We start from the raw sequence: 27,012 nt of genomic DNA, 5'->3' as shown, positions 1-27,012 counted from the left end.
AACTGCCTCCACTGGAGCAATAATGGGTGCTGAGACGGGCCAGTGCAAGCCATCAATTACAGATAATGAAAACATCTGCAGAAAGGAAGCATGACGCTCAAGATTACCCAGACCTGATGCCTCAGAGAAGATTCAAAACCTAATTCCCAGAGTTCCTTCTTACCTCTTCTGCTACCAAGTTATCAGCTATTCTTTTGTCCCCTGCTTGCTTTGGAGGAATACATACCATTTAAAAAATCAAGGATGGGTTGGCAAAGAGACATTGATAACCAAATGTAATGGGTAAATTTCTTTTTAAATCTAGAATTTAAAACAACCCATAAATACATTTTTGGAACAACTGGGAAATTTATTGATTTTATTTTAAATAAGATTATTTAAAAATATTCCTTTATTAAGGTAGAGAGTAGTAATGTATGTAGGAGACAGTCCTTAACCTTAGGTGATACATCCCTGATATTAGAGGTAAGGTGGTCTTATGTTTGCAAACTGCACCCAAATAATTCAGGGGAAAAGACAGAGAGAGAGAAAGAAAGAGAGAAAATATTAGTGATTGGTGAAAAGACAACAGGTATATGAGTATTAATTGTTCTATCCCTTCAGCTTTACTATAGATTTGAAAAAATAAAATGTAGCAGTAGACAGAAAATAAATCAAGGGGTTCAGGAGAATTGGCATTTGCTGACTGCCTCCTGTGGGCCAGGCTCTGGGCCAGACATCCACATGTACTATCTCACTGGTTTCTCACAGCCTCTCTATAAGATAGGTGTTAAGTCCATTTTGCAAATGATCCAACAAAGCACAGAGAGGGTAAGTGACCTGCACAAGGTCACACAGCAGGTAAGTGGTGAGCTGGGGTTCATATGCAGGTGTACGTGAAACTTGGGAAGCTTCCAGCTAGACCACAAATGAACCCTCCTTTCTCACCCACACTGCAACCCTTCCTCGCCTGACTTTTTCATGATGGAGGTGCACACAGAAATTACTTTTTATATCCCAATGGAAACCCTAAAGGCTCAGTGAAAAACATCATACACTATTAATCAGGGCCCTCAATCAGAAGCAAGAAAAGCAAGGAACTCCAAGTATCAAAAACTTCATTCGCTGACCAGAGTCCCCACAGGAAGGAGAGTTCTGGAAAAATAAATGTTGACATTTGACACCACAGGAGCACCAATTTAAAAAGGCACTTGAAACCAAAATTGACTTCGCAAAAATCAATATTGAAAAATCAGACTTGGATTCCGATGAAATATCAGTCTCTTGATGTTTATTGACTTGGGTAAATGTTGGCATTTTACAGCCCAGAATTAAAATAATAGAATTTGAGAGCTAGACAAGACCTCTGAGATCATCCTGTTACCTGCAAATCTCTCTTTCTGGGTTGTGCTTAATGATCTTGTTTTTATTATGTTTAATTATCCCTTCTTAAACTATGTTTAATTTTATAAATCTCCCTCAAATCTTGGTTCCAAGGGCACAAGGCCTAATACATTTTTTCTGGGGCGGGGGGGTTAAAATTTTATTTTGTGCTTATATTTGCCTTCCTTCTTACAGGTTTCTTCTATTACCTTCTTTTGGGTTTGTCTATTTTTATTATTTCTGTTTTCCTTCTGCTAGGGAGTTAGAGTGTTTCTATTCTTTTAATATTTACCCTCAAAATTGAAACATACATAATTTCTAAAATTTTAAACTTAATATTATTTATGCTCATTATAGGCAGTATAAAGATCTTAGAACACTTAACTTCACTTTTCCCCACCAACATATGTTCTTATTGAATGTTTTCTCTTTTATAAATATTTTTTAAAAGAAAAATCAGGCCAGGCTTAAACTAAAGCTGTCAGTTTATAGAAGAGATCATTGGCAAGAAGGGGAGTGACATGCCTGAGGTTACAGAATTGGGACCAGAAGCCCCAGACAGTCACACTGTGCCTCACTTTCTCCCCTGGGCCTGTCTCTTCTGGAGTCTTTCTGTCATGATCACATCAAGGAGTCAGGAGCACTTCGCAAAGGCTGGTTCGCCAGGGCTGCTGGAGAGGTGGGAACCATGTTAAGCAGATGTCAACTGGAGAGCGAGGAGCAACAGAGACAGAGAGAGACACACAGAGAGAAGCACTCACAGAGAGAGAGGCAGACAGAAACAGAGAAAGAGAGACAGGGAGAAGCACACCCAGTGACAGAGGGACAGAGACAGAGAGAAATAGAAATATTCAGAGAAAGAGACAGAAAGAGTCAGACAGAGAGACAGAGAGAGAAAGAGAAAGATGGAGCAATTTTTTTCCTTTGCATGGAGGCATCTTTTGTCATTGTTGCAGGGTAAGATGCAGAACATGTCATTAAATTAGAGATACTATTGTTTCATCCTAACGTGCTTTCATCTGCCTAATTAAATACCGCGCACAAACCCCCAACTATTGTGATCGAACAATCCCCACAAAGTCGAGATTACAGAAAGGGCACAAGACTAGTAATTATGCCAAGTGTCGTTCCCCTTCCGAGGGCGCCTGTGATTAAGCTGTTTAGAGGGATCTTGTGGAATAAAGGTGGATGCCCTTCATGAAGTCTGAGACCAGAGAACTGGAGCTGCAGGATTGGTTAGCACTGAGCCTGACGGCCATGAGGACACAGGCCTCTGACATGGGTAAAATCACGTTTCTTAATGATGGCAAGAATAAGAACCACAGCTACTCTTTTTAGCACTTTCTATAGACCAGGCACTGAGCTAAGCTTTTTCTGTACCAATTTTTCAGTCCTCACAGATAACCCAATTGGATAGATGTCATCCCATTTCAATAGGTGAGGAAACGGAGGCTCGGACTGGTAAGGGGACTTGCTCCAGGTCACACAGACTGCAGGTAGTGGGGCCATCACTGGGTGCAGATCTGTCTGGGTGCAGATCTGTCTGGCTGTACGTCCACTCTGGCCATGATTCTTCCATCACTGCCTGTGACCTTGTTCTGACTCCACAGTGAGCCTGTCCCTGCTGTGACTTCAGTGTTGGGTTTCCTGAAGCTTTTTGTGTGTGTGTGTGAACAAATGGCCTGGGTCTCCTGCATTCGCTAGAGGAGAGGTTAGGATTCTCAGGATCGTGACTCAAGAGGATCTAATCAGAGAATCAAGGCCAAGGAAATCCCTTTAGGGATCCAAGTTCTCTGACTGTGCCGGAGGTCCCATCTCCCTTGTCATTCCTTCTGCTGAATCTTGGTATTTTTGTGTGGTCCACAGCAATGTCTCTAATGCATATGCTTTCATTATGATTCCAACAAGTACAAAAATGTGACTATGAAAATAAAATCAGAAACCTTAGAGGTCCTTGGGGCTCCCAGTCATTCAGTGTCCCTGCTGTCCCAGGCTGCATTTGCGTCTCCTTGTCTAGACATCCTCAACTCCTTTTAGGATTCCCTCCCTTAATTTCTCAAGTTGCCTTTCCTTTCTCTGGGCCCCATTTCCCCACATCTCCAGACCCTCACCTTCGGGGAGCAACTGGGTCTGGCTTTCCTTGGTACCCTTGAGCACCCAACCCAGAGCCGGCACCCAGTGCATGTTTGGTTTGTGGCATAGTTTAGCATTCATTCACACACACACATTTGACAGAAACTTGTGATCGTCCATCATAAAGAGAATTTATCATGGTGGATTGGGAAGTTATTTAAGTGCAATGCAGCAGGCACCTAGGAAAATTCTAGGTCTCATTTACACCTTCAGAATGTGAATGGAGGAGAGTGGTTAGAACTGACGTGCAGCTACCTGGGGAAGCCTGGAATGTAGATATTTAAAGTGAAACACACCGTCAAAGGGATCGTGATTCATGGTTCTGCATTTTGAGGGCAGAGAAATTAGCAAATGCCTAAATCAGAAACTTTAATTTTAAAATGTGGCAAATATATTCATACATCAATACCTCACTTATCCAGAGAACACAGATCCAGTCACTTCCTCTATCCAGAACCCAGCTGACTGTGCAGGTCTCTAAACTGCCCAAGTAGAAGACTTTTCTTTTTTTCTTTTTCTTTCTTTCTTTCTTTTTTTTTTTTTGAGACGGAGCGGAGTCTCCGTAGCTCAGACTGGAGTGCAGTGGCACAATCTTGGCTTACTGCCACCTCTGCCTCCTGGGTTCAAGCGATTCTCCTGCCTCAGCCTCCCGAGTAGCAGGGATTACAGGCATGCATCACCATGCCCCGCTAATTTTTGTATTTTTAGTAAAGAAGGGGTTTCACCGTGTTGGCCAGTCTGGTATTGAACTCCTGACCTCAAATGATCTGCCTACCTTGGCCTCCCAAAGTGTTGGGATTACAGGCGTGAGGCACCGCATCTGGCCAGCTTTTCTTAAGGCTCATTTGGTTTGTCTGGGAGCTCTGCTTCCGTCTTCTCTCAGTTCCTAGCTGAACTTGTGTTGTGCACTTCTCTTACCAGTTGTATTATCTTTGGTTTCCAGACTACAGCAAGTCAGCCAATTAGGAATGAGTGTAGGGTTGATGGAGACAGCTGATGTAGGGTTGATAGCCAGTGGCAAGAAATGGCAGCGTACTGCCTGACCCGGAGGGTGAGAAAGGGAAGAAATGTCAAAGACCCTGAGGATTTGAAAAGCATGTTGGGAAATTAGGATGGAGGGCAGTGTAACACCCCATACCCTGTATCTTCCCCAGGGGGCCACATATGTTCCTGGCAGGTCCATGGCTTGAAATTCATAACCATTGGTTGGATTTGGTAAGTCACTTAACCTCTCTGAATCTCAGTTTCCTTATCTATAAGATGGAAATAGTAATTTATCAGCTTTCTATGTGTCAGACACTGTTCTTAGTTCTTTACATGTATGAATTTAATTCTCACAATTTACCATGAAGGAACCACTAGTTATTAGCACTAAGCAGCTGAGGCACAAACAGGTGCAAACTTGCACAAGCTCACCTAGTTCATAGATGAAAGAACCGGGATTGACAGGCAGGAAGCCAGGCTCTGGAGTCACATTCCGGACCGTGGCCTTTGTTCTGGGGGCAATGCCCCTCCCTCCAACACAGAGCTGTTTAGAGGGTGAAATTAAATATGTATCAAGGAGTCCAGCACAGTTCCGGGCACACACTGAGTGGCCTGGAAGAAAGGATCTGGGCTATGTACAGCAACATGTGTTTTTCGAGAGCAGGGAGTTGACACTGATTATTCCTGGAGGGTGAGATTGGAGGCAAGGGAAGTGGGGAGCAACTTGGCGCCTCTCGCTTCATCCATGACTGTATTGTTGGACTCTTCTACAAGTACATGTTACCTTAGCAATTTCAAAACGTACTGGGGATGGGGAGGAGAAAGAATTTTGAACAGTAAGGTCATGTCTGAAATCTGCAGCCATGTATAAATTGTATTTTAAAAATTAGTCTATCAAACACGGCTTAAGTTGGAGCACTTAATGAGATATGCTTTATTATGTAGAACTTCACTTCCGTGGAACAGCTGATACCTTTTCACCAGTTCGCTGTGAATGCCACCTGTTACTGTGCCGAGACAGGCTTGTGGTCCTTCCTCATTTCCTCAGTAAATTTCACACCAGGAGGACTCTGTGCCTCTGGGGTCTACAGCTGGGCCATCCAGACCATCTGCATTGACCGTGTGCTCTGGTGTGTCCCGCATCCTGCTAGGGGCTGGTGATTCAGGGGTGAGTTGGGTGGCATCCCTGCCTCAGGAGCCTATAAAGTGAGAGAGGCAGAGGTGGCCCGCCAGCCCAGGGCTGACCCGAGGTTGTCCCTGGGCAGGGGCATTTCTTCTTATGGAAGGATCCATCAGAGTGGTGTGTCAGCTGAACAGAGGGAGGTGAAGAATTTTGATTGAAAAGGTTGCAGGACAGAGAAGCTGTTCCAGGTTGAGAGAACAACGGGCAGAGGGAAGGTTAATATACCCTGAAAGTCTGTTTCTGGGCAATAGCATCACTGAGACCTGTGTTAAAAAGAGCCAGCTCCTGGATGAATTGAGTTTACAGTCTCCGTTTGAGGTCAAGTTCTATAGGGTTGATCTTCACATATGTCTGTCTCCCTCCCTCCCCCCCGCCCACAAAGCTCCTTTTTATCCTTCTCCATTCCCACTCCCCGCTTCTTCCCTCCACAGAAACAACAGCTATCTAGAAGTTAGTTCTATTTCTCCCATCTCTATTGTTATGTCTTACTGCAGATGTGCATGTCTGTAAACAATCTATAGTATTTTTAAGCTTTATGTAAACATCATACTATATATATAACATTCTATAGCCCATTTTGTTTTACTCATTTTAGTTTGTCTTTTATTTATTTATTTAATTTTTTTTTTTTTTTTTTTTTTGAGACACCGTTTCGCTCTTGTTGCCCAGGCTGGGGTGCATTGACATGATCTCAGCTCACTGCAATCACTGCCTCCCAGGGTCAAGCAATTCTCCTGCCTCAGCCTCTCGAGTAGCTGGGATTACAGGCTTGTGCCACTATGCCTGGATAATTTTTGTATTATTAGTAGAGGTGGGGTTTCACCATGTTGCCCAGGCTGGTCTCAAACTTCTGACCTCAGGTGATCCACCTGCCTTGGCCTCCCAAAGTGCTGGGATTAGAGGCGTGAGCCACTGCGCCCGGCCTAGTTTGTCTTTTAGTAGGTGGTTTTAATTGGTTTATATTAATTGTGATTAATGATATATTTCTACCCTCTTATTTTGAGTGTTCCTTCTGCCACTCCCCCTTTTTCCTCTGCTGATATGGTTATATCCTTAACACTTTAGCATATATCCTAAATTCATTTCTTTTTTTCTACTCAAATCTAATGCTATTCAATATCATTCGCCTCTACTGAATCTGATGAGAATTGTAATCATGCCTCACAACCCACTAATACCTGTTCTATCATTGTTTCCTAGAATTTTGGTTCCGAAAATTTTAGTTGTTATTATTTTCGTGTTATCGTTAGTAGCTCATTAACTTCACCGACACATTTTCCTAATGCTTTTGCTCGCCACTATTTTTTGTGCCGCATTCCTTCTTCTGGGTTCCCTTTTCTTCTGGCTGAGTTCATTCTCAAGTTAGACTCAGTGCATATGGTGAGTGCCAAGGATGGTCAATACTCTTAATATTTGGGTGTCTTAAAAGGTCTCCGTTTTCCTCTCACTTTTGAATACTGCTTTAGCAGAGTTCAGAATTCCAGGCATGCAGTTATTTCTCTTCAGAATTTGTCTTTTGGGCCTCTTGTTGCTGAAGAGATGTCTGCTGTCCATCCAGTTATTGACTCCTTAGAAACTGTCTTTTTCCTGTAACTCTTGAGGCCTATGCCTGGAACAGGCTTCCTCTCACTTTTATCATATTCTTTTGGCCACATCAAGTCACAAGGCCAGCCCAGATTCAAAAGGTGGGAAAGTAGACTCTACCCACCTCCAGCTTTTTTTTTACCCCCTGAGACAGGGTCTTTCTCCGTCACCGAGGCTGGAGTGCAGTGGTACAATCATGGCTCACTGTAACCTCAATCTACTGGGCTCAAGCAATTCTTGTGCCTCAGCCTCCTGATGAGCTGGGACTACAGGTGTGTACGACCATGCCTGGCTAATTTTTTAAACTGTTTATAGAGATTGGGTCTCATCATGTTGCCCAGGCTGGTCTCAAACTCATGGCTTCAAGCGATCCTCCCACCTTGGCCTCCCAAGGTGTTGGAATTATAGGCATAAACTGGTCGTGGGTGCAAACTCGACTTTTGATGGTAGGAGATTCGAAGTCATTCCAAAGGCCATGGGTATAGGAAGGGGTGAGTAACTGGCCATATTTGCATTCCATCTGTCACTGTTTTCCACCTTGTCCTGCCATCCAGAGCGTGCAGCTTCCTGTGGGCTGAGGCAGCAGGTAGCAGTTGGTAGAACTTCGTCCCAGCTTTCCTCTAGGGCAGAGGAAGCCCTTCTCTACTGGCTCTGCTCCAACCCTTCGCTTCATATAGTGAGCTTGACTCTAGTTCTCTTTTGCATTGATTGTGGCTCTGGCCCCCGCCTTTACTTGGGGGTGCTATGAGTCTCTGTTACCCCAGAGAATTGTCAATGCCAGGCACTTCTCTCTGTATTGTACTCAGAGCCCATCAAGCCTGCAGCCTCATCTCCACTCACCATGTTGTGGTTTTTTCTTTCCCCCCTTGAGAATTTTATTTTTGAGTAATGCTATGTCTTCAAATTTTCTATTTTTGTATTTCAGCTATCATTGCTGTGTGTTTGTTACAGCAAGGAGGAGGAGACCTCAAAATGTGAATTTAATTTGCGATACCACCTTGGCTGGGATTCTTTTGTTTACTTTCTTCATAAAACAGTGCTTGTCACATTCTCCAGGAAACAGATGAGGCTGTGACAGCACATTAGAATGTATATAACTGTGATAGTGAGAACAAAAGCGCAGACTCTCTGGGTTAGAGGGGGCCCTCTAGTGCTTGAATCCCTCCTAAGTCTGTCACACAGGTGGGCATCTAACACCTGGACAGCTCCAGAACTGGCTGACCGGCCACCTTTCTGTTGCATCCAAGCATAGGCCTGGCTTTGAAAAAAATGTCATTATTCTCCATCTGGTGCCTGCCTCCCTGTAGTTTTCTGCCCCAGCCCCCGTATCCTAGTTCTGGTCTTTTCCTCTGGAACCAAACACACTGCATCTGTGCTTTCTGCCGCTGAGAGCCCATCAGAGCTGTGCAGGCCACGCTGGGCCTGAGGGGGCCCTTCTACTGGCTGAACAGCTACAGGCTCTGCAGCCAAAACTCATGGGATATAATTGGCTGTCCGCTCTCCAGACTGGCTGACTTTAGGGACACTCTGCAGGTGGTCCCTTCTCTCTTCCTGGGCAGGGCCCAGATAGAGCCTCGAAGATGGGTTTGGATAGACCAGCCAGGAACTGAGCAGGCCTGTTCTCCACCTCCTGGATTCTGGAATGAATCATTCTCCTAGTGTAGCCTCCAGCTATGTTGTGAGATGAACTCACATGGCTCCTCGGTCAATTGCCATTCATACATGGCTCCTCGGTCAATTGCCATTCATACATGGCTCCTCGGTCAATTGCCATTCATTCATTCACTCCTTGGGTGCACCAGGGAAGCAGTGCTGAACAAGGCTGCCATGGAACATGGGGTCTAGTGAGGCAGACAGATGTAGTGTGACCACAGCCACGAGGGCAAGGTACATGGTGGTGGGAGTGTGTGTGACTGGGGAACCTACCCAGAATTGGGGAGGCTTTTCTAAGAAAGTGGTATGTGCTCTGAAGAGCACTTTCTCATTTTCTTAACATTTCCAAATCCAGATTCTCAAGAGAGAAAAATCTCTGCCTTGCCAGCTCATTTTTTCCGGGGCCTGCAAGGTTACAGGTCAGCAGCTAGCCTATGGCTTGGGTTTACATACCTTGTCCAATTAGCTATGCCTGGGATATATGAATCTTCCAATTTTATTCATTCATTCATTCATTCATTCATTCATTCATTCATTCATTCCTCGGGTGCACTTGGGATGTGATGAAGGAATCCATAGCAGTTTTCGTTGTTGGAGAAGCTCAAGTAGGAAATACATAGGGCAGGAATGGGATGGGGTGACAGTAAGTGTGGTGGCTCCATGGCTGAAGGAGACATGGCAACTACAAGGGACTGTGACTGAAACCTAAGACACCAGGGTGACCTAGGGACAAGGTAGGCAGTGGAAGTGGCGGTGGCCATGCCACGCAGGGCCTTACAGGGCGGGAGGCAGGGTAGCGGCATTGATCTTTATCCCAGTCTTTATCTCAGGCTGGTGTTGGGGGCTGAGGAGCCCATTGTTGGGTGGAAGTAGCCCAGTTGGGAGAGGACGGGATGGTGGTTCTGTAGGCAGCAGGGAGGAATGACCTCCCTGGACAGAGGGAGACTTGAGAAAGCAGTGGAAGGTGGGGAGAGTGATGTCAAGGAGGCACCTTGTTTTTGTTGTTGTTGTTGTTGGTTTGTTTTTGAGACAGAGTCTCATTCTTTCACCCAGGCTAGAGTGCAATGGTGCAATCTCTGCTCACTGCAACCTTTGCCTCCCGGGCTCAAGCAATTCTCCTGCCTCAGTTTCCAGAGTAACTGGGATTAAGGAGGCACCTTGTCTTTGCTTCCTGTGGCTGCCAGAACAAATTGCCACAAACAGGGTGGCTGAAAAGAGCACACGTTTTTTTCTGTCACAGTCCTGGAGGCCAGAAGTCTGAAATCAAGCCTTGGCCGGGCCGGCTCTCTCTGGAGCCCCTGGGGGAAAACCAGTCCTTCTGTGCCTCTCCCTGCTTTTGGTCACTGTTGGCGTTCCCTGACTCGGGTCTGTGTGGTTCCAATCTCTGCCTCCCTGGTCACATTGTCTCCTGTCTCCTGCCTGTCTAGTCTAAGTCTATTTCTGCCTCACTCACGAGATTTATAGCCTACCTGGATATTACAGGACAAGCTCCTCCTCTCAAAAGCCTTCACTAAATCACGTTTTTGCCATGTAAGGTAATATTCCCTGTTTTACCATATAAGGCAGCATTCACAGTTCCAGGAGTTAGGGCACGGATGCATATTTTTGCAGGCTGCCTCTCAGCCAGGACGGTGCTAAGGACCTGACTATAGAAGTGAGCCCTCACGTAGTGCAGGCTGTGGGCCAGGCTCTGTGTCCTGACTGCTCCAGACGGGTTGACTCATTTTAAACCCCATGAGATAGGCACTATTGTCATCCTCTCTCTATAGGCAGGAAACTGAGGCTCAGAGAGGTTAAATGGGCCCGCTGTCAAGCCACCAAGTGGGAGTTGGGTCCAGGCAGCAGGCTCTGGAGCCCTTGGCAGGCTGCACTGCCTTCCTAGGCCGGGTGGATGGAGGATGGGTGCTGTTCACTGAAATGAGGCATCTGGGAGAGGGGCACAGGGAGGACAGGAGTTTGGTTTGGGGCATGGTGAGCCACAGCCCCTGACATCCACATGCTTCTATGTCCCCTTCATTGCCAAGTGCAGCCTCCGTGTCTGGGTTTCTGACCTTGGCCATGGCCCCTCTGCCCTTTTGGCTTGCGGAAACAGCCTCCCAGTGCTGCTATGGCAAGCCCTCTTCAGAACCACTGGCACCACTGCCCAGCGTCCTGGCCCTGAGCCTGGGTTTGGAACCCTCAGTGTCTGCACAGACTGATTAGGGTAGCAGACGGGGCATCACAAAGACTTTGAGGATGTAAGGGCTGTGTCACTGGCACCCAGGGACCCTGGAGCCCAGCTCTGCCCCAGGCCACTCCCAGCAGCCCCACCCTTCTGAGGGGGCCAAAAGCTGGAGGCCCTTAGCACCATCTCCCCTGAACCATGCCCTGCTCACTGCCAAAAACCCACCTTGGAGCCCTGCCCTTCAACCAGTCTTGCCACTCATTGCTTAGGACTTAGGGCTCAGCCCTCCCAGATGGGTTATAGCTGGGAGGGGTTAGGTGCTCTGTTATGTGGAAAAATCACCCAATGAAATGTCAGGAGACCATTCCCACTCCTCCCCGACATTCACTTGAAATATGGGCATGCTTTGGATTTCATAGGTGGAAGGGAAAGGGCATTTGAGGTGCAAGAAACTGGGGGGAGGTGAGGAGCAAAGGCACAGAAGTGGGAAAAGATAAATTCTGCTTGGGAAATGCCAGCTGCAAGATGACTGTGATGTAGGGCACCTGAGGTGGGTGACAGAGGAGCTGGATGGGAGTGGGGGCAGAATTCAGGCTGTCTGAGATGCCAGTCTTTTATAAGAAATGATTCTGTGTCAATTGCAGAGATTCTTCACTGATGCATGTTGTTTGTACTTTTTTTTTTTTTAACATCACAACATCATTTATTATGTGAATTTTTTACAATATCAAAAAATACAGAAATGCAATATATGAATACAGCTAAATGCAGAATGGTGACTTTTTTCTCTTCAAGAGGCTGTGATTCCCATTTCTAGTAAATTAAGAGACTGCATATAGGTAGAAACAGGTTGGTCATTAGCTTCACAATTTTGCCTGGAAATGATCTATACATGCATTTTCCCCCTGCTACTTACCATAAAGTGTAAAAAGGAGTTAAAGCTTCCTTGTTGGGTCCTACCATATGAAAGATGCTATATTCTATTTTAGCAGGGCCAATATATGGACACTATCTAAATTAAATGTTTTTACGAAAATGAAGTAGTAATGAGATTCCGGCTAAAGAGGGCACTAAATGAGAATAATATATATTTAAAGAATCCAAAACAAACAAACAAAAAGAGGGTGTTATAAAAAAGCTCTGGGTGCACTATAAGCATGTAGGGTTTTTTTTTCCATGTGTATTTTTAAACAATGGAAGTGTCAAAACATGGGTCAACTGTGTTATACTAAATTACATTGTATATGCTGCACTGAATGGAACCTTTGTATTATAATTATCATAGAGAAGCATAGTTTGCATCATATTATGGCCTTTTGTCCTCAGTGAAAACCTTCCAGAGTCCTTTTATTTTGGAATATCCTGTAAACAATCAAACCGGCAGAACATGATTGTACAACAGTAAAATGTTCTCTTGCATTCAACTGAAGATAATCTGTTTAATAAAAAAAGAAAAAGAAAAAGTAAGAAAGGTAGAGCTGTTACTAAGCACACAACACCCTATAGACAATTGAAGGCATCTTAATCTCCATCAAGAACAACAACAACAAAAATAATGTTTGTCATGCTGTTAAATCCATCGTTCTAGATAAAACGCGCAAATTGGTCAAACGGATCCAACAAACACTGATGTCCAAGCTGGCATATTGGCAGCTAATACGTAACTGGTGGTCAACAGAGAGTTTAAAAGATCTTCCTTTCTTCTTGTTCTTTTCCAAGGTTCTCGAAGAGTTCTGTTGTTCTAAAATACGTTGTTGAGCTTCCCGGTTTGCTTTCTCGTCCTCTGACAACGTTTTTCCTCTAATTTTTTATGCTGTGCTTCCAAATTATTTTTCATTTGCTCATGGTGCCGCTGGAGCTCAACTTCAGAGTTCTTCAATTTTGAACTTTTTCTTTGACCTTCATCTCAAACATCTGCTCCATCTCCAGCTCCATCTTCTTCATTTTAGCTACATGCTCCCTTCTTTCTTCTTCCATTTGTGCCGGAGGGCTCTTAGTCAGCTGCCCTTTTTTCTTGTTGTTATCAATTCCATTATAAGTCACAGCTGCTAGTTTTTTGCTTCTGTAGTTCTCATGCTGGACATTATTAGTAACATCTTTCAAGTCCTGCATGTGTGTTCTTATCAACATATTTCTTAGAATTGTAAAATCACAATGTTCACCATTTTCAACTTTAGCAATACCCCAAGGATACTGCCTTCCTCAGATTGTTTTGCCATTAACTTCAGTGATAGTATTACTACCTACCACAGCAACAACAGGTAAATGGTCCTTTATCTTTTTAACAAGTTTATTTTCTTCTTTATTATCTGTTTCTAGAAATTCATGTATTTTAATTTTATGTTCTTGGATTTCTTTCATTATCTGTTTTTAAACTGTTAGCATTCCTCTGGTGTGAGTGTGTCTGCTTTGGCAATAAGTGAGATGACACTCTTTCGTGCAAATGCTTCATAAACTCAATATTCAATGGTTTAAGTCCATGTCCTGAAGGAGCAATGAAGTATAAACAACACTGCACCCTGTTATCAGGCATCTGACGTCTATTCACTCGAGATTCTGCATTTAGGTAGTCCTCAAATTTACTATTAATGTAGCTGATTGTAAGGCTGCCAGCAATTACTATTATCACTGCATCTCCAAATCCTGGGGTATCAACTATTGTGAGCAGCAACTGAACACCACTTTCTTTGATTAAAACTTTGGATTGTTCCACCCACTACCATAGCGTGAATTCAAAACCAGATGTCTTAACTGATTTTCTGTATACTTGATTTGGGAGACTGGCAAATCCCACATAGCCTTCAAGGTTCTTCTGTTGAGATACCGAAGCGACATGAGGCTAGTGGCGGTTTGGTTGCCAGTGGAGCTGCAGGCGAGCAGGAAGAAGATGAGCCTTAAGTCTGAACCCCGAGGAATTCATGTGGATCAATCGGACCTCTCATGGTGCTGCTGTTGATGCTTCTCTCCTCAGCAGCAGCGGATCTCGCACTGTTTGGACTTTTTTTTTAAAAAAAAGGAAAGTGATAATAAGAAGAAGATAATAGGCCGGGCACGGTGGCTCATGCCTGTAATCCCAGCACTTTGGGGGGAGCCGAACTGGGCGGATCACCTGAGGTCGGGAGTTCGAGACCAGCCTGACCAACATGGAGAAACCCTGTCTCTACTAAAAATACAAAATTAGCCAGGCGTGTTGGCACATGCCTGTAATCCCAGCTACTCGGGAGACTGAGGCAGGAGAATCGCTTGAACCTGGGAGGCAGAGGTTGCGGTGAGCCAAGATTGTGCCATTGCACTCCAGCCTGGACAAGAGAGTGAGACGCCATCTCAAAAAAAAAAAAGATAGTAGACACCATAGTGCTTCTGATGTGCCAGGCATTATTCCAAGCAGTTTGTATGTATTTACCCTTTAAATCCTCACATGAACTCGAGGAGAACAGTTCCATTATCCCGAATTACAGGTGAAGAAATAGGATGCTACGAGGTTAAGTGATGTGCTGGGGTCTCATGGCTAGTCTGCTTGTGTCACACGGTTTGAAGCCTCAGTTAAAGAAAGATGTGAAGGTAGCAGGGCGTCCTAGAGGCACTCCTTGCCATAGCCCCAAATGGCAGCAACAGTCTCTAGAACCTTAGAAGATCCATTAAGAAAAGGAAGTGGGCCCTGAGGAATCATGGTGATTGCTGACCTCAGGCTGGGCTTGTGGGTTTCCCCATCACGTTCATGTGGGCATCACAGTAGCTCCATAAGGCAGGTGAGAGTCCATAGCCCAAGATGCAGATGTAAGCTTAGCCTCAGGGTGGCGAGTGGCCCACTGCAGATCTGCAGCACCATCCTGGGGAATGGCAGCTTGTACCAAGGCCACCTTGCTCTACCCTTTCTGAAAAATCCCCCTGTTCATGCTGACAGCGGTGCTCCCCTTGTTGCCTCCAAGTTCTGCGGCTCACAGCACCTGAGACTGGCAGGGCAGGTGCAGTTGGAAACCTGACCTGGGGATGGTGGCCTGGCTGCTCCGTTGTTGCACTGCACATCCCTGTGGAGGCCTCAACAGAAGGAGAGGGGCACTGCTGCCCTGGTTTCGTCTCATGGGCACGCCCTGCCTTGTTCTGTTATGCCTTGTTGCCTTGCCATTTACATATCTTGTCTCCTGGCTGATGACAGCTTCCATGTCATTAGGGATGATCTGGCTGGGAGACCAGGAAGACAGGGAGCTCGTCAGCCTTGGCTCTTAGTCCTTAGCTCTGGTGTGGTGAATGGCATATCGTGGGGGCTCAGTCATTATTTACTGGATCAGGGAAAGAATGATTGACCCCTGGGAGCTGAGAGGTCTACATTGGAGTAACAGCCCCGCAAGCAACTAGTTGTGAGTCCTCAGGAAAGCCACTTAATGTCTCCGAGCCTCAGTTTGCCATTTGTAAAGTGGGTGTGATAAGGTTTGTTTTGAGTATTACAGATGACTGACTGTCAAGGGGAAAATGTGTGACATGTCTTTGTAACCTGGAAAGGGCCTTACATAAAGATCTTTATCACCAGCATTATGATTATTATGATTACCATTGTTGTCGCTGTTAGTATGAGCATCCAGCCAGCATTAAAAACGAATGCATATGTAAGGACCAATCTTCCAGTGAGTGTTCCAATTCATGCAGGTGTTGGTCAATCAGTAAGCAATTTCTGAGGCCCTATGCTGCCCAGCCTTCTCCATGTTGTGGGTAGAAGGGAAAAGCATGACAACACAATCTTCTGGAACAAAAGCAAACATTAGGGGCCCAAAGGGTGGCTATTTTAGGAAGGGTGAGGGCGATGTTGGAGCAGAGACCAAGACACTGAGAACTTTGGTGAACCTGCAGTCTGTGACTCCATAGAGCTGCATGGATGTCCTGTCCTGCAGAAACTGTTGCTCAATAAAGCCGATGAAATGGATGTGTGTAGGAGGTTGGGTGGGGGAAGAAGCAAAGCTCCTTGGCAGGAAAATGAGCTGGCATCTCAAACTTTAGTGTGTACCCGGATCATCAGGGATGTGTATTAAAAATGGAGCAGCCCTAGAGAATCCGATTTGGTAGGTCTGGAATAGCGCTTGGGAAGTGGCATTTTAACAAGCCCCCGGGTAGTTCTGATGCAGTGGTCTACATCTTTGAAAAGCACCACCCTGCGCCTGGGCGGGTCTCCAAGCCTCAGCTTCCAGCTGTCAAAACCCAGCCAAACAGAACTGCTTAAAAATGCACAGAACACAATGAGAGAGCACACATCTGAATTCTAGGTGATATTTTCAGATGCAACGAGACGTTATTTTTGTCCGTGTTGGGAGGAAGGTTCTTGGGGTTTAGTGAACCAGAGCGGAGTCTGTTGCTCCATGCTGCTCTAATTATGGTCCCTGAAGCTCTCAGTGGGAAGCAAAAACCAGAATATTCTTTCTGAAGATCTTGTGTGCTACCCTGGAAGGTCTGTTTTGCAAAATTAATCAGCTTTGGGCCAGTTTCTTATCTTGAACCATGTGAGATTTCTGAGCTGCAGTTGCAGAAAGCATGCTTAGGGAAAATCACATCTTTGTGTCTTTGTTTCTAGTGCACCAGTGGAGGCTCTCTCATGGGCCAGGCCCAGGGTGGGAGGCAAAAATCAGAGAGGCGATCCTTGCCCTTGAGGGGGGACAAAAAAAGCAAACGTAGAGCTGGAACATGAAGGAGAATTTAAAAAGTGTTGTTGGAAGGCTCAGTAAGGATCTTGAGAGAATAATACCAACCAAAGGGAAACTGGATAAGAAATCAATTTCAAAATTTCCAGGATGAAACTGCTCCCTAAAAAGTAATTAGCGATATTAAATTCCTCCTCTCTCTAGCATGAATGAACCTTGGCCATTGAGGAAACACAGTGGAAAAGTTCCAGACCAAATCCTTTGCCTGAGAATATCCACCCAGATCGTAGTTGGAGCGGGCAATTAGGAAGTTGCTGGAAGAATGATTTCCAGCCTTCAGGGATCTTGTTTATCTTTCTGAAACAGGGAATGCCTTGGCAAATGAAATGAGGTGCTCTGTAGGAGACAGGGCAGAGAGAGTGGGCGTATTTATTGACATGAAACCCATTTCTCTCTTAGTCCAGACTTGCTGAGCATTCAGTCTTCTTAGCAGCAACAAGAATACTAGCAGCAGTCCCTTGGGGTGGCCAAGTCCTCGTGTTTCCGGAGCCTGTGTTTTCCTGTGTCTCCGGCCCTCCCTACAGCTCGATAAGGAATCACTACGCTTTGTAGATAGGATTGGAAGGCCCAGAGAAGCAAAGTGACTTGCCTGAGGCCACACAGCTGAACCCAGGCCATGTCTGCTTCTGACTGTAGCGTACTGAACTCTCCACTACAGACTATCGCCCCACGTTGTGGAATTCAGTGAACGCTTGGGTGTTTCAGGGAAGACTGTGGCACGTATGAGGTAGTTTGCTAAAAAAAGAAACCGAGCTCTCCGTGAGAATTTCCGCCCTCTTTCCTCCAGTTTTTTCCTCCCCCACCGAATCAATTAACAATTTCAAATTGTTCCCTAGTGCTTGGGCAGGTTTGTTTTATGATTATTATGATCATCGTTATTGCAGGGGGTGTTTCCTGAGCGATATTAGAAAGAGGAGCTGTAGGCTGGGTGCAGTGGCTCGCACCTGTAATCCCAGCACTTTGGGAGGTCAAGGAGGGAGGATCATTTGAGCTCAGGAGTTCAAGACCAGCCTAAGCAACGTAATGAGACCTTTACCAATTTTTTTTTTTTTTTTGAGATGGAGTCTCGCTCTGTTGCCCAGGCTGGAATACAGTGGTGCAATCTCGGCTCACTGCAACCTCTGCCTCCCAGATTCAAGTGATTCTCCTGCCTCAGCCTCCCAAGTAGCTGGGATTATGGGTGCCTGTCACCACGCCCAGCTAATTTTCGTATTTTTAGTAGAGGCGTAGTTTCACCATGTTGACCAGGCTGGACTCAAACTCCTGACCTCATGATCCACCTGCCTCGGCCTCCCAAAGTACCGGGATTACAAGCATGAGCCACCGCACCTGGCCACCAACCATTTAAAAAAAAAAATTAACCAAGCATGTTGGTGCAAGCCTGTGGTCCCAGCTACTTAGGAGGCTGAGGAGGGAGGATTGCTTGAGCCCAGGAGGTTGAGGCTGCAGTGAGCTGTCATCAGACCACTGCACTCCAGCCTGGGTGACAGAGTAAGACTCTGTCTCAAAAAAATAATAAAAAATAGAGAGCTGTTCAAGTAAAATCTTTCTAAAACCAACTCAGCAACTCAGCCAAGGGTCTTCCCTGTGGTCACACTGTTTGCGCTGTACTTGACTTTGACAGTCGCAGGCAGCTGGGGCTTGACATCCACTACCCCACACTTGCATCTCCGGGCTCAGCCTGGCAGTGCCCGCCTGAAAGTCACAGCCTCCAGGGGGATATGGGAAGAAACCAGGAAACATTCACAATAACCAGCCCTTGGCCCATACTGGCCTTAACAGCTTCAAGAGACCATGGTGCCCTGAGGAAAATAAGGATGAGTTTTTAGTAGAGCTAACTTTGTTGTTTTAAAGAACACCCCTCACTTTGAGATGGTGCCCTTCCTTGCCTCCTCCTCCTCCCTTCTTATCATGTCCTTTCCAAAATGAAATTGTGGTGATAGCAGACATTAGGATTTGTTTATTGATTTATTTGTTTCATTATTATTTTCTTCTTTTTAAGAGACAGGGTCTTGCTTCATCTTCCAGGTTGGAGTGCAGTGGCATTTTCATAGCTTACTGCAGGCTCTAACTCCTAGGCTCAAGTAATCCTCCCGCCTTAGCCTCCCAAGTAGCTGGAACTACAGATGTGCACCACCATGCGTGGCTAATTTCAATTTTTTTTTGTGGAGACAAGGTCTCACTCTGTTGCCCAGGCTGGTCCCAAACTCCTGGCCTCAAATGATCCTTCCTCTTTGGCCTCCCAAAGTGTTGGGATTACAGGTGTGAACCACTGCACCCAGCCCTTGTTTTGTTTTTTAATGGCCTTACTTGAGAAAATAAAATTTGACAGTCTGCATTGATATTCTGATACATTTTGTTTTGTTTGGATATTGTGTGTTTTATGACAGTCTGGGCAGCACTGTTATTGTTGTAGAAGTTTGTATGAGGTCAGCGGGGCACAGGGTGGAAGCGGTCAGTCCTGTTTACTAGGATCAGGGAGGATTTGGGGCAGAAAGTGACATGTGAGCTGAGCCTTGGAAAGTACAGTGAGAGGGTGCTCACTGGGGGACCAGAGGGCCATGAAAGCCTTTTGATCAGTGAGGGATGTGATAAGCTTTTCATTTTAGGGAGATCACTCTGGAGGGGAGGTGACCAGCAGAGGAGAGATAGCAGGCCTGGAAGCAGAGTCACCTGCCACAGTGAGGCCAGACACAAGCATGTGGCAGTGCGGTGCAGAGGCTGACATGGTTCTGTGGACGCTCAGCAAGTAGAACATACAGGACTTGAGACTGGCTAGGTGCAGGGGGCCATGCAACAATGGAGTCTTGGATGGCTCCCAGTTTTCTGCCTTGGGGAACCTGCAGAGGTGAAAGTTGATACTAACATGAATGCAAATAACAATAGTCATGGTGACAGCTGATGTTTGCTGAGCCCTTCTTTGGACTGGGCACTTGCTGGGCACCATGCCTATCCAGAAGGCTTATGCAGAGAAAGCAGGTTTCTCAGAGTCAGAATCTAGAGCCCCTCTCTCACCCATTCATGTCTGTATTCTGCTTTCTGGGACACTGATCACATTTTAGGAGAAGATGGCAAGTCCAGGTTTGGACCTGTGGGTCACCCAGGTGGAGATGTGTGGTCTGGAGCTTCAGGGAGGTGGAGGTTAGGATTTGGGGTCATCAGCCTATAGATGATGGTTGATGCTATTGGAGTGGGGGAGGTCAGCTAGAAATACTCCCTGGGAAGAAGTGCTCTGCCCAGCAGAGAAAGAGGAGCTGTTCCATCTTTGTAGCCCCAATGTCTTAGCTGTGATTTGGGCCTGTGGATGTGCCTGGAATCATTGAAATGAGAAAAGGGGAGATTTGGGGGGCCGCACGGCCCTTCCTTGTTCCTCTTATTTTTTCTTGAGCTTTTTATGATGGGTGATTTCAGATGTATGCCTCAGTAGAAAGAGTAGGATAAGCTGCCACCATGAGCCCATCCCCCAGCTTCAGCAATTAGCCAGCGCATGCCTGTCCCTTTCTTAATTGACTCTTCGCATTCCTACCCTCTGCATCCAGGCGGGTTTCTATTAATACTTTGGCGCTCCGGCTCTGCCCATTTCTCCTACCGTCTGCCTCAGCCAGACTGGGCTGGTCAGTCCTCAAACTGCCTTGTACCCATCCCCATCTCTCCCTGGCATTCCTACCTCACCTTCTAATTCAGACACTGTCCTGTCCCCCGCTTCTTGACTTGGGCAAAGCCTCCTGGTGCCACGTGGGGTGGGGTCCCCAGGTCTGTTTTGTGTCCTGAGTTGATACCTGAGCCTCCTTGGGCAGGTCGCTGTATACCTGTATGCCCCGCTCAGAGCCCGTCAGCACCACTGCATACTGTGTCTGAGGGGCCTGGGGCCACATGCTCCGTAGGACAGAGGTGGCCCCCTCAGCCTGGGATTGAAGATCGTGTGTAATTCACCCTCCATCGGGTCAGGAAAAAACACTGGGCCCTCACCCTGTGTTGAAACTTAAAGATTATACTTGTTTCTTGAGAGGTTTTGTTTTGTTTTCTCTGTCCATTTGCTAAACAGGCCTAGTGTGCCCATTGCAGGTCCTAGGTTGAGAGGACCCCAGGTGATGGAGTGAGGCCCAGCCGCTACGGCGAGGCCCTCAGGGGGCTGCTCTAGTCTCCTGATGTTCATTGGTCTGCTTGGCTACAGAACCCTCCATTCCAACACAATTTGCTGGAAGTCCACATATAAAATCTCCAGAAGGGAACCGTTCTGGTTAAATGGTGGTGGGGACTCAGAGCCCTGCCCAGCAGGGCCATGCCATATCAGTCTTTCTTCAAGAGGCCTCCTGAGGAACTGAGTTTGAGACCCCCAGGTTGGAGTCCTCACCTTCAAGGCCACCAAAGATCCCACCCAGGAATGAGGCCTTCTCTGCCATTCCCCACAGATGCAGCAGCTGGGGGTGCCATCTTGTCTCCTGGTCAGCCTGAGCTCAGGGCCAGGCCCAAGAAAGGTGGCACAGGCATGGTTCTTGCCTTCAGGTAGGTCCACTCCAGGGTGATAAGGAGGTAGGGGGCGGGGGAGCCATTTGTGTCTACAAGAGGCTCATTAATAAAAGACAGAGTGAAAACCATATAGAGGACACGTGGTGTACTGTGATGGAACAGGGAAAATTCTGCCCATCCCATGTGGCCTGTGGGCAGGCTCGGAGGCTGGGTTGCTGTGTGATGCCGCCTCCTAGGTAGCCGGGTTCATGCTCGCTGGATGAGCTTTTAGGTCCAAGCGTCTGCCAGCCATGTGGAAACCCATTCCAGATGCTTGATCTGCTGTGTGCGTGCCCCTGGCTGGGTGCTGCTGTGACAGCTGAAGACGAAAGTCCCACCCCACCCGCCCCAAGTTAGATCTGTCATACAGACGCTGGTTATGCACGTTTGGGGACTTTTTTTTTCTTCTTCCCTATGTGAAGTTTTAGTTTTTCAGTAAACAGTAATTAAAACAAATGTACACAGAGACAACAATGTCGCATTTTAATTTATTTACTTCAGCTGACTGCACCCGCCAGCCTCCTAGCGAAATTCCTTTGTTTTCTTCTTTATGCACGATATTAACAGTAGATCTCCCTGTGTAGTTTTGTGTTGACCCTGTTTCTAGAGAGTGTGGAGGATGCAGTGGGTGCGGCACACGAATTTTTTACTTTCTACCTGTAGAGTAGGTGATGCAGTTCCTGAACTGTGGAAAATGAGGACGCTCCTGTCCTTCCTTTTCAAAAGCCTCCTCCTCCAAGATGTCTCTCCGGCCTCCTCAGTTCTAGTCACTGGCCTCTTCTAAGAAAGAAATTTTTCAGATGGATGTTGTCTCTGAATGAGCCTGGCTCAGGGTACAGCTCTTAGAACTTGCTTATAAGTAGGCTGGGCGCAGTGGCTCGCACCTGTAATCCTAGCACTTTGGGAGGCCAAGGCAGGTGGATTGCCTGAGCTCAGGAGTTCAAGACCAGCCTAGGCAACATGGTGAAACCCCATTTCTATTAAAAATACAAAAAGTTAGCTGGAGGTGGTGATGCACGCCTGTAATCCCAGCTACTTGGAAGGCTGAGGCAGTAGAGTTGGCTTGAACACAAGAGGCAGAGGTTACAGTGAGCCGAGATTGCACCACTGCACTCCAGAGTGAGACTCTGTCTCCAAAAACATGAAAATAAATAAAAAGAACTTACTTATAAGTGAATTCTGTCTTCCCTGCTCTTCCCAATCATCTACTCTTCCCCTCCCCAGCACTTTTTCTTATTGCTCTGAGTGTGTTGCTGGAAGTTTCTTTACCTGTGCCCTCACCCTGGGTGGCTGTGGGGATTCTGGGAAGGCAGTGATGCTTGCTGCCGCTTCATCCTTGAGCTCCCCCCACCACCAAGATTCATGAGGTTGTGGGTGAGTGCACAGACAGGCTGGCCCCAAGCCCAGCTTCCCTCCTGCTGTCTGTGTGTCCTGGAGTTGGTTATGTAAACTCTTTGAGCTTCTCTTTCCACCTTTGTAAAATGGGGGTTGCTGTGGACATGCAGCTTCATTAGATGATGATTGTGAAGTGTGCAGGATTTCCCCTGCCGCATAGCAAGCTTCAGGAGCTGAGTGCTATTATTATTATTTCTGCCTGCTGTTATTGCCACCCTAGGGGGCACTCAGCCCGTGCATGTTGTCCCTGGCATGTTGTTTGTGATCACAAAGTTCCCGGCATAAGAATAAAATTCTGTGTGCTCTGTTGTGCAGGAGAACACACACACTCTTTGCCATCTATTTTCGAGCACTATGTATGGAATCTTGGTGGGGTGGCCTGAATCATGGGCTGACAGGGGTGGGGGCCTGTAGATCTCAGACAAGCTGCACCACTTGGGTTCACAATGCAGCGCTTGGCCCAGACAACCCCTGGGATCCCTTGTTGACCTAATATTTCCTAAAATATGAGTATCTGGAGACTGAGCGCAGCATGGGGATGGGCCTTATCAGCTCCTGGCTGGGGAAGGTGAGTCAGCCCTGGGGTTTCATGCAAAGCTTCTAGGTGATTGCCTGACCTCCCTCTGTGCTTGCCTAAGGCTTGCAGGCTTTGGGGAGGGGAGCTGTCAGTTCCCATGCATACTGGGAGTAGGGATGCCGGTGGGAGGTCTCACCTGCTGCCTGCTCTAGCTGTTAAGGGGAGGGGGTCTTGCAGAATCTGTGACTCTGCCCCTCCAACCACGGAGGCAGCTGGTAAATGGAGGCTGTGTCACGCAGAACGCAAGCGTAAGGATGGAAACAGAGCCCTGGGGGGCAGGGTCTAAAAGCCTGGTTGTCATGTCAACAGATTAGCCCGAAATAGTGAGAAATAGCAAGGGGCAGGTCCCCATATGGTCCTGTTGTGACCACATCGCCCGCTCCTTCCATGGCAGGGCTGGGCTGGGCCAGGCTGTTATAGGAATAAAATGGGGAGGGGGGCTTTGAGGATATCCCCCTACCATTTCCTCAGGAGATACCAGACAGGGCAGGTGTGGTCCTGGTCCTTCACAGCTGTATAAATGTGAAGCCTGAGAAGGGAACCCATAAGCCAGAGCCCCCACCCCCCAGGCTGTGCTGTGACTGCCTTTATTTCCCCGATTGGGAAAATTCAGCAAACAGGTAGGAGCACTCAGTGCGTGCAGGTGCAGGGGTCCTGAGGCAGTACACGGAAGAGCTAACATCTCCCAAGTGTTCACCGGCACCGGCACTCTTCCCAGCCCTTTGAATGAATGAATTCATCTGACCTTCACAGTAACTGCATAACGTAAACACTATTATCATCCTTGTTTATGGGGAAGGAAACTGAAGTTAAAAGTCTGCCCAAGGTCCTTCAGCTAGTAAGTGGGATACTTGAAGTCAGACATCTGGCTCCAGAGCCGGACGCTTGACTCTTAAGCTACAGAGATGCAGGAGAGAGGCAGGGGCTCCATGGACCTTCCCCAACAGAGGGTGCTGACTCAACCCATGGAAGGAGCATCTTATCTGGCAAAGACTTCCAGAAGAAAGCAAGATGCATGGACTTGGCCAGGCAAAGGGAATGGGACACAGGTGTCATGGCAGAAGCCACATACCCTCTTAAGGGTTTGGGGACCTATGGCTGGGGAAAGAGGACTTAGGGCTGGGGGAGGAGACCGAGACCTGCTCAGCTCCATTGCTGTGTACTCTGGGCAACCTCCTTCTCTCGTGCAATACAACCTCCAGCCTCCTGTCCATCCAGGAATTGACCCTCTAGATATGGGGCCATTTTGTGCTTTTGTATATCAATATTTAGTTCCATTTTAATTTCTCTTTAGTTTTTTTTTTTTTTTTTTGTAAAGTATCATTTGGAAAATGCTTTCGTGACCTGGCAGAGAACAAAGGCACGGATTCTCTCTCCCTACCAAGCTCAAAGAATAGGGAGGAATGGGCTGGCCACGGTGGCTCATGCCTGTAATCCTAGCACTTTGAGAGGCTGAGGTGGGGAGATCGCTTGAACTCAGGAGTTCGAGACCAACCCGGGCAACATGGTGAAACCCTCTCTCTACTAAAAATTACAAAAAAGTAGCTGGGGGTGGTGGTGCACGCCTGTAGTCCCAGCTACTCGAGAGGCTGAGGTGGGAGGATCGCTGGAGCCCTGGGTGGTCAAGGCTGTAGTGAGCTAAGATGGCACCACTGCACTCCAGCCTGGGCAACAGAGTAAGACCCTATTGCAGAAAAACAACAATAAAAGAATGGGGGGGAATGGATTTCTCCCCCCCATTTTACAGAAGAGAAAACTGTGTTTTAGAGAGGCCTGGAGATTTGTCCTGGGGAAAGTATTACCTTCCTGATTTTTTTTTTTTTTTTTTTTTTTTGAGACAGAGTCTCGCTCTGTTGCCCAGGCTGGAGTGCAGTGGTGTGATCTCAGCTCACTGCAAGCTCTGCCTCCCGGGTTCACGCCATTCTGCTGCCTCAGCCTCCCGAGTATCTGGGACTACAGGTGCCTGCCACCATGCCTGGCTAACTTTTTTGTATTTTTAGTAGAGACAGGGTTTCACCATGTTACCCAGGTTGGCCTTGATTTCCTGACCTTGTAATCCGCCCACCTCGGCCTCCCAAAGTGCTAGGATTACAGGCGTGAGCCACTGCGCCCGGCCCCCGATTGTTTTTTTAATTGTGACAAAATATGCATAGACTAAATTGACAATTTTAATCATTTTTTAAATATACAGCTCAGCAGCATTAAGTACATTTACGTTGTTGTACGATCATCACCACTATCTATTCCCAGAACTTCTGGGAATATCAAACTGAAACTTCATACTCATTAAACACTAGCTCCCCAGTCCCCTCTCCCCCACCCCTGGCGACCACGGTTCTTCTTCCTGTCTCCATGAACTTGACTACCTTAGGTATCTCATATAGGTGGGATCATACAGTATTTGTCCTTCTGTGTCTGCCTTATTTATTTTCCTGCTAGTTTTTTTTTTTTTAATTGCAAGAAAAACTGAGTTCAAATAGTTTTCAAGTTTCAGGAAGGGTTTGTTAAACTTAATAAGAAAACTGAGTAACAATTTCACAGCAAGGTTGCTATTCAGAGAAAAAAATAATACTTTTTTCCTGCATGAAAGTGAGTGAACCCGAAAAAGGCCTTCTGTCCTGTCTGCAGGCTTTGTGAAGGTAATGTTTTCTTTGTCTTTGGATCTGAGAAAGGGCCCAGGAGCCTGTGACAGGTGTTTATGGAGCAGAGTTCTGAGGAGGGGACAGTGGAGGGCCTCATGTAGCCTTACTTTTCCCTGTGTCTGAGCAGGGAGTGCCTCGTGGTTGGAACCTGGGCACCCTGCTCACGGTAGGCCACCCTCCTTCACCCTGTCCATTTGGCTGACTTCTCCTTATGCATCAAGACTCAGCAAAAGCACCAAGCACCGCACCCCTGCAGGAAGGCTTCCCTGATTCCTGGCACTGCATCTGGCGGCTGGCTCTGGACTCCACACCCTCTGCTGCCCCTTTCATGGTATGCTGTCCCATCTGCTACAGTCTAAATGTTTCCTTCCCCCCTCCCAGAGTCATATGTTGAAATACTAGCCCCCAAAGTGATGGTATTAGGAGGCAGGGCCTTTGGGAAGTGGGGTGATTAGGTCACGAGGGTAGAGCCCTCATGAATGGATCCCGCCTTATAAAAGAGGTGCAAGGGAGCTTGTTCTCCTCTCCCGCCATGTAAGGACACAGCCAGAAGGCGCCGTCCATAAACCAGGAAAGCAGCCTTCACTAGACACCAAATCTGCTGGCGCCTTGATCTCAAACGTTCCGGCCTCCAGAACGGTTGGAAATGAATTTCTGTTGTTTCTCATCTGCCCAGTTTGTGTTTTTTTGTGATAGAAGCCCAAGTAGACTAAGACACCCTCCTCTGTGGTGACTGTGCCCTCTCTCATCCCCGCTGGCATGTGAGCTCCCTGAGAACAGAGCTCTGACCTGTTTCCTCCTGTTTGCCAAGTGCCTGGCAGATCTTGGCCTGAAGGAGATCCTCAGTAAACGCCTAGCACATCAAACAATAAATTCAGCATTCATGGTTAGCAAAGGGCTCGGGCTTCTGCCCCATGCAGCTCCCTCGAGTGCCATGGTTAGGCCTTCCCAGCGTTACTTCCCTGTTATACAAAGGGAGGACCAGGCCTGAGAGCTGCTCCCCTATCAGATGTGGGCTTTGACTTTCACCTCTGGGGATGGGCTGCCCTGTGCAGGTCTGCACCTCCCTCTGGCCTTCCAAAGGCTGCTGCTCTTCAAATTGTGCCAGCCACCTGGTCGAGAGGTCCTGCCAAGGGGCT

General features: G+C 47.0%; 1 protein-coding gene and 1 pseudogene across 1 annotated transcript in view; one reads left to right on the top strand and one right to left on the bottom strand.

Moving 5' to 3' along the window:
- Positions 1-27,012, top strand: part of GABBR2 (gamma-aminobutyric acid (GABA) B receptor, 2) — a 432,864-nt gene that overhangs the window by 86,491 nt on the left and 319,361 nt on the right. The window lies entirely within an intron of this gene.
- LOC105549302 lies at positions 12,561-20,625 on the bottom strand (annotated as a pseudogene).

This window comes from Mandrillus leucophaeus, unplaced genomic scaffold, assembly GCF_000951045.1.
Source record: "Mandrillus leucophaeus isolate KB7577 unplaced genomic scaffold, Mleu.le_1.0 Scaffold433, whole genome shotgun sequence".
Taxonomy (NCBI): domain Eukaryota; kingdom Metazoa; phylum Chordata; class Mammalia; order Primates; family Cercopithecidae; genus Mandrillus; species Mandrillus leucophaeus.
This window is presented reverse-complemented; position numbering and strand designations above follow the sequence as displayed.